The sequence below is a fragment of the Podarcis filfolensis genome (genome assembly GCF_964270895.1).
Source record: "Podarcis filfolensis genome assembly, chromosome: 7".
Lineage (NCBI taxonomy): Eukaryota > Metazoa > Chordata > Lepidosauria > Squamata > Lacertidae > Podarcis > Podarcis filfolensis.
This window is the reverse complement of record NC_139603.1, coordinates 66,560,119-66,569,984: the sequence shown is the minus strand read 5'-3', so window position 1 is coordinate 66,569,984 and position 9,866 is coordinate 66,560,119. Positions and strand designations below refer to the sequence as shown.

The window sequence follows — 9,866 nt, the reverse complement described above, 5'->3', positions numbered from 1 at the left end:
AGCTCTCTGGCCTCCTGCCGCGCAATCCGAGCGGTTCAAAACCTTTCTGCTGCCTGAGGTGAAGGGCAATGTGGATGCAGCACACCTCGCATTTCCGTGCACTGACACCGAGTGGGCTTCGCTTCAAGCCTGGAAAAGGGATTTCTCCCGCTGCACCTGAGGCAGCAGCAGGATTGTCTTTGGTTACCTGGCATACGTAGGCAGCAAGGTCCTGCACCACCTGTCTGCTGCTCCCCAGCGCTTGCCACTTCGCTTTGCCCTAGAGTAGTATAAGGGGAATAATTTGGATATATTATCCGTTCATTGTAAAAGAGACTCGGAGGATCTAACACGCACAAACCATATGTGACTCCCCTCTGTTTTAACTCGCCTTGTGTAACAAAAACGTTTTCACCAGATTGGGTTGTTATTGCTAAGTCCGTTGATGTTATGAATGTTGTTATGGCCTTTGATGAGTGCAATCAACATTTTGATGAGGAAGAAGATATATAATAAGGCTGTTTCTGTGCTTGTTGGAGCCGCTTGTGCCCACACATCTATTATTAGCACTGAGGACGGGGATGAACATGAAACACCTTGCCTATTAAGTCTTCAGTGCAATACTTTTCCTGATGGAAATTCGCCTCCACAAAGGCTTGACTGCTGTAGCACCTGGATGTCTTTGGGTAGGTCTCGCCTAGAATGTGTTTGGAAGTGTTTTTTAGCACTTGGGTTTTAGGCTGCAAGTAGAATTTCCTTTGCACCAGCATTACTGCACTAGTCATGGGCATAGCCAGGATTTTTGGTTTTTGGGGGGACAAAACCTCAGTTATTTTTATTAATGGGGGGCAGCTGCCCCTCCCTGCCCCCCTCTTGGCTAAGCCCCTGGCACTAGTACTGCAAAATATTTTGCTCCATCCGCCTGGAAGGGCAGCCGGGAAAATCCGCACTGGAAGGTAGGCCACAGAAAGCCCCGAAACACTGAGGGGTTGAGCTAGCCACAGTCCACTGAATCCCCAACATTGGGTCCATTGCTACACTAACTCCAAGTTGGCAAAACAATTTGCCTGTCCTCTTGCCCTGAATGGTGTAAGACGCAGGGCTGCAGATGCGGCAGTGACCCACTCATCCACTCCATTAAGCCTGGCCAGGGTTTGAATTGCCATCCCAGCTTGTAGCATTTATTTGTTTGTTTTCTGCAGGCTCAACTGGTGGACCTGAGTAATAACAGACTGCTGGACACTAAGGGCTTCCACACTTCATCTTAAAAGTAAAGATAACAATAGCTTACCAGGTAAAGTAGGAGAGGTTGAATGTACAGAGAACTTACTCTCTACTTTCACCGTGTGTGTGTGTGTGTGTGTGTGTGCGTGTGTGTGTGTGAAATCTTCTCTAAGACCTGTGCAGAATTTGATGTAAGACCTCATTCTGTCTCTCCCTTTGCAACCAAGACAAGCATCTATTTCACATACAGTGGTACCTCAGGTTACATACGCTTCAGGTTACATATGCTTCAGGTTACAGACTCCGCTAACCCAGAAATAGTGCTTCAGGTTAAGAACTTTGCTTCAGGATGAGAACAGAAATCGTGCTCCAGCGGCACAGCGGCAGCAGGAGGCCCCATTAGCTAAAGTGGTGCTTCAGGTTAAGAACAGTTTCAGGTTAAGAACAGACCTCCGGAATGAATTATGTACTTAACCCGAGGTACCGCTGTACATATATCCACATATTGTTATTTCTGTAGTGGATTCCATTCAAAATGACTGCTGTTCCACACTTATTTGCTGGTTTACTTACTGTATCTTAATTATAGCCTTCTTATGAAGGGATAGATTGTGCTGTATCCCATAATACTACTCTTCCAAAAGTAGCAATACTGGGATTGTTAATAGTTGGGATATATCTGGATTCAGACCTAATTCAGACCTTTCTGAAATTAAGAAGTCTAATAAGTTCGAATATATTGATCTTAATATTTAGAGCGTTATATCGTGGAATTGGTACAATGATAGTCTCTTTCCCCCCAAAAAAGTCTTGAGTTCAACCTGATTCAGGGTATATGACAATAATTTGATTACCAAGTCAGTTGTCTTGGTGGTCCTCTTGCATTTGACATAAAGGAGGAGCCACTGTCACATCTATGTACAAAAGAAGGCTTTACATAAATACAAAAAATCTTTAGGGGGCAAAACCCTACAGGGACCCTCCCCGCCCCCAAAAGGCACCCCAGTCTAATAAGAATTGAAAATGCTCAATGGCCACAAAATGTTGAATAACTGGGGAAGGAATGGAAATGGAGCGATAATGGAGTAGAGTATTGTGGAGGACAGCATGGCTTACTGGAATACTGAACAGGAACCCTTCCTACTTTAATATTTTGTTGCAGGTCCCACTTATAAACATTTAATATTCAAATTATTCAGTTCAGTGCATGTTGTTGCAACCGCAGACACATGACACTGTGGTCTACAACCACAGTGACAAGCCACACACACACTGTGCCTCCAGTCTCAAACCACAGGCAACCCTCACACCACCAGATCCACAACACACACACCCGTTATTCACCACTCACAAAGCAAAATTCTTAACAGAATAATAATAATAATAATAATTTTAATAAATAGAACATCTTTTTGATGATTGTGATCAGTACTTGATTCTGACACTCTAGGAAAATGCAACCTTTCTTTCTCTACTAGCTCATCTACCTATCCTCAATATTATTGAGCCTAAGCAGGGCTTCTTGTATTCCCTTGTTCCCACTAACTGATTTTGTCCTGGCCTTTCAGTGCCTTTATGTTGCTCAGTTGAGTTTTCATGCCTCCACCCCCCCAAAAAATCTGCCTTTCAACCTTTTCCCTAAAATGAGACATCAAAGTTTGCTTTATAATATATCCCCTTGTGCTCGTTGTGACTCTGGTAATTTCATTTTCATTTTCCCTGTTCATTTTCTTTTCATTTTCATTTCCTCAAGCAGGATCTAAAGGAATGAGTTAAACGTTCTTTTTTCTGGGGGGGTGGGGGGATATGCATCTTGATGTTGGTGCTTCAAGTTTACCTTGTTTTTATGATTATAATATATTCTTGTTATGGAATTTAACACTGCTCTTTGCACTGGGTTGTTTCACTGCTCATACAGCTACACTTTTTATTTCTGGGAAACTAAGTGCTTGAACTTCAAATCCAAACTGCATATCAAATGCAAGACAAATCTAATGAGCGATCAATTTTTGTTCTGCTTAATCCTCCGGCAGAAAGTGGTGGCTGGGCTACCTAAACCAGATGTTCTCATAGTTACTTCTATTTTCAAGCTTCAGGCTGTGAGTATCACTCTTATGTAGCCAAAATGACACCACCTACATACAAGAAGTGGGGTATCGGCAGGCTCAGAGGAACCCAGAGTACAGTTCAATGAGAAAGAACTATGTATGCTCAGTTGTTATGGAATGCTCACTGTACATTGGGGAGAAATATGGAAACCTGTTTGGGGAAAATGGAATGGAGTGGAGAGTCCTGAACAGAAGCAGTCCACGTAGCAACACTAATTATTATTAATAATTGTTAACATTATTAAAAAGCATTAAAAGCAAGAGTAGAACTACAATATAACATATAAAAATAATCAACATCACATTGTACAAATGATGTCACTTATATTATGTTCTAGTGGCCTGCTGCAACAGCTAAGTCTTACTGAACATACGGTAGTGTGGAAGACAATTTGATCTCTTCAGGGAGGGAGTTCCATAGCCTTGCAATGTCCCCCTGAGCCATATTGCCTGAGGACAACACAAGCGAAGCATCCCCTGCAGATCACAAAACTCAGGTTGGCTAGTTCTAGGCTGGCTTCTCCTTGAGTCCTAAGTCATGTATGACTTTGCAAGCTGTTTGCAGTTCCCACTTGTAACAGTTTACAGTTAATTACATATTCACATAACTTCAGTTTGTATAAGAACTTCTTTCTCATAAAGCCCAGAAATTCAAAAACCTTATATTAGATGCCTCACAGTTTTGCTTTTTTCTGATCTTATGCTCTCTTCCGTTTCACTTCTCTTCCAACTTCCTTTGATGGTTTCCTTTTGAAAGCTCTCAACCGGCAAGATAAAACGCTCTTTCAACCTTATATAAACACTTCCACCAGCACACCACTTAGTTGACTGTGCCTTAAATTTTACAAAGCTCATAAGAGCATGGTGCCATGAATATGGTTATTTTTATGTCGGTGATTTAAAGATCAGCCTTCTTGAGACTGGGATGTAGTTGTTTCATGCACTTCATCTCCTATTATGGTTCCTTCCACCACCACCACACCTTTTTAACTATGTTTATCAAAGTAGTTTATTGGATACAACAGAAGATATGCATAACATAAATTCAACTTTAAAAGTCAAGCCAAAAAAATTACATCATAGCATATCAATTACACAGCTTTTGGCAACAGCATACTCTTTACCATGCTTTTTAACATCTATATAAAGCCGCTGGGAGAGATCATAAGGGGGTTTGGGCTGGGTGTTAATTAGTATGCAGATGATACCCAGCTCTACCTCTCTTTCAAATCAGAACCAGTGAAGGTGGTGAAGGTCCTGTGTGAGTGCCTGGAGGCGGTTGAAGGATGGATGGTGGCTAACGGATTGAGGTTGAATCCTGACAAGACAGAAGTACTGTTTTGGGGGGACAGAGGGCGGGTGGGTTTGGGGGACTCCTTGGCCCTGAATGGGGCAACTGTTCCCCTGAAGGAGCAGGTGTACAGCCTGGGAGTCAGTTTGGACTCACAGCTGTCCATTGAGGCGCAGGTCAATTTTGTGTCCAGGGCAGCTGTCTACCAGCTCCATCTGGTACACAGGCTGAGACCCTACCTGCCCGCGGGCTGTCTCGTCAGAGTGGTGCATGTTCTAGTTATCTCCAGCTAGGACTACTGCAACGCGCTCTACGTGGGGCTACCTTTGAAGGTGACCCAGAAACTACAACTAATTCAGATTGTGACAGCTAGACCTGGTGACTGGGAGTGGCCGCCAAGACCACATAACACCTGTCCTGAAAGACCTACATTGGCTCCCAGTATGTTTCTGAGCACAATTCAAAGTGTTGGTGCTGACCTTTAAAGCCCTAAAAGGACTCAGCCCAGTATACCTGAAGGAGCGTCTCCACCCCAATCGTTCAACCCGGACACTGAGGTGCAGCGTTAAGGGCCTGGCGGTTCCCTCACTGTGAGAAGCGAAGTCACAGGGCCTTCACTGTAGTGGCGCCCGCCCTGTGGAACGCCCTCCCATCAGATGTCAAAGAAATAAACAACAATCTGACGTTTAGAAGACATCCAAAGGCAGTTATTTGTTTTATGATTTAAACTTTGTGTTTGTGTGCACCCCCACAAAAAAATGTATTTTTCAAACTTCAGCCTGGATATTTATCACGGGATGAAATATCTGCAGAAACTCCAATTTCATTGTTTTATGTGTCACTACCCACATTGAGGTGGTGGTGGTTGCATTTTGCTTAATCAGTGGCTGCATTCATTTAAAAGCAATTGTTTCATTGTAATTTTATAGAAGTTTCCCCATCAGTACTGATGTACTATATTACAATACTAATTTAGTGGCAACATTGTGCACTTCTAACCAATATTGCAGAAGAGTCCAGTGAACAATAAACTTCTGTAGAAATGAACAAAATGTGCCTCAATTCAAGATACTGATAAAGAGGAAGATTCACTATTTGAGACAAGTGTTTGAACTTATCAAACTCCATGCCACTGAAAGCAGAAAGATGATGTAACATTTTGCGTAATTTTGCTGAAAATCCTTGAATCATTTCTTCATAATACATTTCAGAAAATAATACTATTGTTATAAATAGCCATGCATTTCTCCCATTTAAACCACGTAAGTAAAGTATCCCTAACACTCCAGTTTCATTAAGCTTTCTTAGGTACAACAAATTCTAAAGCGCTTAATAGTGTATTACTATCTTGCAGCCAAAGTTTTGTGGCACTTTGGAGACTTAACAATTTGTACAAGCAAATAAAGACTAATGAGGTTATTTACAGTCAAGCGGTGTATAATTTTTATGAAATAAAGAAAAACAATAAAGCAAATTACTTATGCTTTCATGGACAAACCCACTTTGCCAGGTGAGTGAAGTGAAATCTAAGTTGGCAAGTGCATAAAGGAGAAAATTGTACTGTGGGAGCTGAATGGCAGTGAGATGCAAATGTCATTAGTAAACTGGCATAAAGCCATACAGTAAAAGGTGGTTGAATCCCAAATTTCATCTCCATCCTTTCTGTTACTTTATAGAATATGATCTGATCTGGCCCAATATATTTTGCCGTGTGGAGCAAAGGTGTTCCACCTCCCATCTGCCATCGTGGCAATTTGGTCTTATTTCAGCACTGCTGACAGGAGAGAGTCCTCCACAGCATTTGAGAGTAGCAGGCTAGCTTAAGAGGGTGCAGGGCAGGCCACGTGGTATATGTAGATCTCCCTTCTAACTTTACTCACTGGCTTCTTTGCTTCCTGCTATCGGCTCACTGCCTGCTCCAATGCTGCAATGCAGCACCATTGTGCAACACATGAATGGAGGAGCACATGACCTGGGCTGGTTGCCTCTGCCTGCCTGCCTGCTTGCTTGCATAGGCAACTTTCCTAACAGTGTGAGGTTAGAGCATGTCATTTTAGGGGGTGGATCTTAATTTTTGCAAATTTCTTCAGTGAGAGGTATTAAAAATATGTTTGGGGGGGGTAAGGAATTCAAAACTGCTTTTGTTTTTTGTGAATGGACAACATTTAGGTTGGTAAGTCAACATTTGATGAAGAAGCACATAAACTATTCTTGGAGAAACAAAGAATTTTAATTTTACCTTTTGAAAGTGTCAGGCAATATAAAATATGTATAATATATAAATGAAAAAATAATATTAATATATAATACAACTGCAAGTACAGTGGTACTTCAGGTTAAGAACTCAATTCGTTCTGGAGGTCCGTTCTTAACCTGAAACTGTTCTTAACCTGAGGTACCACTTTAGCTAATAGGGCCTCCTGCTGCCGCCGCGCCGCCACCGCCGTGCGATTTCTGTCCTTAACCCAAGCGTCTGTAACCTGAAGCCTCTGTAACCCGAGGTACCACTGTACTTGGCAATCATTTTTAATTATTTCAATGCAATTTTACATACATATTATTTACCAAGCAAAACTACCATTATATTAACGTAACCAAAATATCTTTTGAACGCCCAAGTCATGTTGCAAACTTTTTAGCACCCCTCATTTTTTTGCAATTTGAAAGTTGAAAAATTCAACACACCTTACTGTGAGATGGTGGGGAAATGTGACCAGGCAAAACAGAAAGCCCAGCCTGTAACTGGAAAGCATCACTGCCACTAAGATACCAGTTCAGGAAAATGGCAATACCTGTAAGGAGGAACCCATAGAGAAATGACCATGGACAACCACCATGTCCTTCAGCATCCACCACATAAGGAAGCCTTCTCAATATGCCTCCAAGAGTACAGCAAGACCCAGGTATGAGAACTCTTGTTCTAGATAACATGAAGTGTTTTGGTTTTGTAGCTTTCATCAATGGAGGCCACCACAAACTAAGAACATGACAGGTAAGCAGTTTATCTTCTGATATATCTGTGAGTTGTTCAACCAAGCATCCTTGCAAAATGGTGCTGGTTCAGCACCTGATCATAGTCTAGCATCCTGTATGATCTTAGATTATTCCCTCAGGCGCAGTTCTTCAAGTTATTAATGTTATTCTTAAGAACACACTCACTTTTTAAAAAAAAAAATCCACTTTCCTGTACCACTACCCCTGCCCACATTTTCTCAGTGAGCACAGTCATTGTTTTTTTCCAGAGAAATTAACTACATCACCAGTTCAGCCGTCACACTCTCATTGATTGCCTTAGAATCTAGCTTGGAATTTCTGCCATATTATCAAGTTCCTTTTCGCCTCCTGTATTTGGGGCAGCCTTTTTACGTTCAATGCCTACATCAGAAACTGAAGCTATGTCTGATGAATTAAGGGAGTCCTAAAAGTTTTGACTTACTGGCAGCAAGATCTTTGGTCAGATCTCAGGGCTCTTCTAAAGTTAATCATTTGCATCCTGTAACAAATAACCAAGGTGGTTGTATATGTGTGGTGAACTATAAATCATAGGTCAGAGTGTGACCAGTACTGGCTTAACTCAGATTGTGTTGGATTTGAAAAAGTAAGGCTGTGATCAATCATCCAGCAGGTCTTATCAGCATATATACAGCTACATTGAGACTTCCTCACTCATTTCTGTTCATAGAGAACTGCTGCTGCATTTCTTACAGACTGCTTCCCTTCAAGGGAGAGAACAGCGAGCCCTTGTGTATGCAAGGGACTTGGGACTGTGGCCAAGGTCCAATGTACTTACATCTACTATTTGTGCCAGAAATTGTGTTTGCAAGCACAACTGACTTGCTCATTTGCTGGAACAAGGAACTATCTCAGAAATGAGCTCAAGAAGCCACACGAATTATCCCAATCAACAATTTATGTCACATTTCCAAACTCAGCCTATATCAATAACATTGTCAGTAGAACTTCCTCGCCCATACATGTTACTGCTCCTAATGTATTTCAGTGCTCTAAATCTGTGAGAAGGCTTCAGCTAATGTATCTCCTGCCCTGGTCCTCAACCCTGACCAATGGCCATGCTGGTTGGGGCTGATAGGACTTGGATTCCAACCACATCTGCAAAGCCACAGGTCGCCCATCACTGATAACGATATAAAGGGCCTTTGGACAGAAGGGGAAATTATTGCCGAAAAGAGTGTGGTGGGTTACTGATTCTGTATGCCTTCTGTTTCCTTAGAAATATTTTCATAACATCCTAGAAAAATGAGCATAGTCTCTCAGGAAGAATATGTTCAGCAGGCACACATATGGTGTTTGGTTAGAAGAAGAAAAGACAAACAGGTCTGAATTTAGAACAATCCAATTAGTATAAGCTTCTCAAACGTCCACACTTCCAACTGCTGGCATTTGTCTAAAGGTGCACCAAAAAACCAAAAAAAAATTCTTACAGGGAAAGTACTTTGATATGAATAAGATGCAAACCACATGTGAGTGTAAATCTAAAAACCAATGTAGGTAAACATATGTGTGTAGTATGACACTGTACACAGGATGCACTCTTGTTTCCTATGCAATTGGTTTTTCCAATTGCAGTGTAGCTAAAATTCTCTTTATGGTAGGTTATACATTCTATGCACACTGCCTCATTGCTTGTATGATTTCCCCCCTTCATGAAAAACAGACAGACTGGGAAAATCCTGTTTCCTTGGTTCATACAGCTCACCAGATAGCCTTGTGCCAATCCCAACCTTTTAGCCTAATTTACGTCTTGGGATTGGCGTGGCGATAACTCCCATACACCTCCTTCAGATCTGGATCCAAACAGGATAGACTAAGATTAAAAGGGAAACTGTGCCCTGTCAGATGTTATGGACTCCAGCTACCATGAACCGCAGCCAGTATGGTCAGTAATCAGGGGCAATGGGAGTTGGGAGTTTGAATGTGAGGTTCATAATTTGTCCCAGTAAACAAGGGAGTTATGTACAGAGATGAACTGTCTAAATGGATTTCAGTTAGCAACAGAAGACCAGTGAATGCAATTTAGTATGCAAAAGATGTAAGCATAGTCCACAAATAACGTCAAAGGAAAATCAAAATAACATTTTACATGAATTAATTTTGGGATAAGAGAAAATGTAAGAAGCTGTGTATACAAGAGGCAAAAATTGGAACACAGTGATTGCAGGAGAAAATGTGAAGCAATCAGGTAAAGTAGCTTTTATGTAAGATTGCAGCATGCATGATTAAAATTAAATGCACTCTAGCCACCA

General features: G+C 41.6%; 1 long non-coding RNA gene across 1 annotated transcript; it reads left to right on the top strand.

The window, feature by feature from the left end:
• The first annotated feature begins 349 nt into the window (after positions 1-349).
• LOC310766536 lies at positions 350-3,974 on the top strand. Its single transcript, XR_014550221.1, has 2 exons — positions 350-665; positions 1,182-3,974. It is a non-coding gene; the product is annotated as an uncharacterized lncRNA (long non-coding RNA).
• Positions 3,975-9,866: the final 5,892 nt, after the last annotated feature.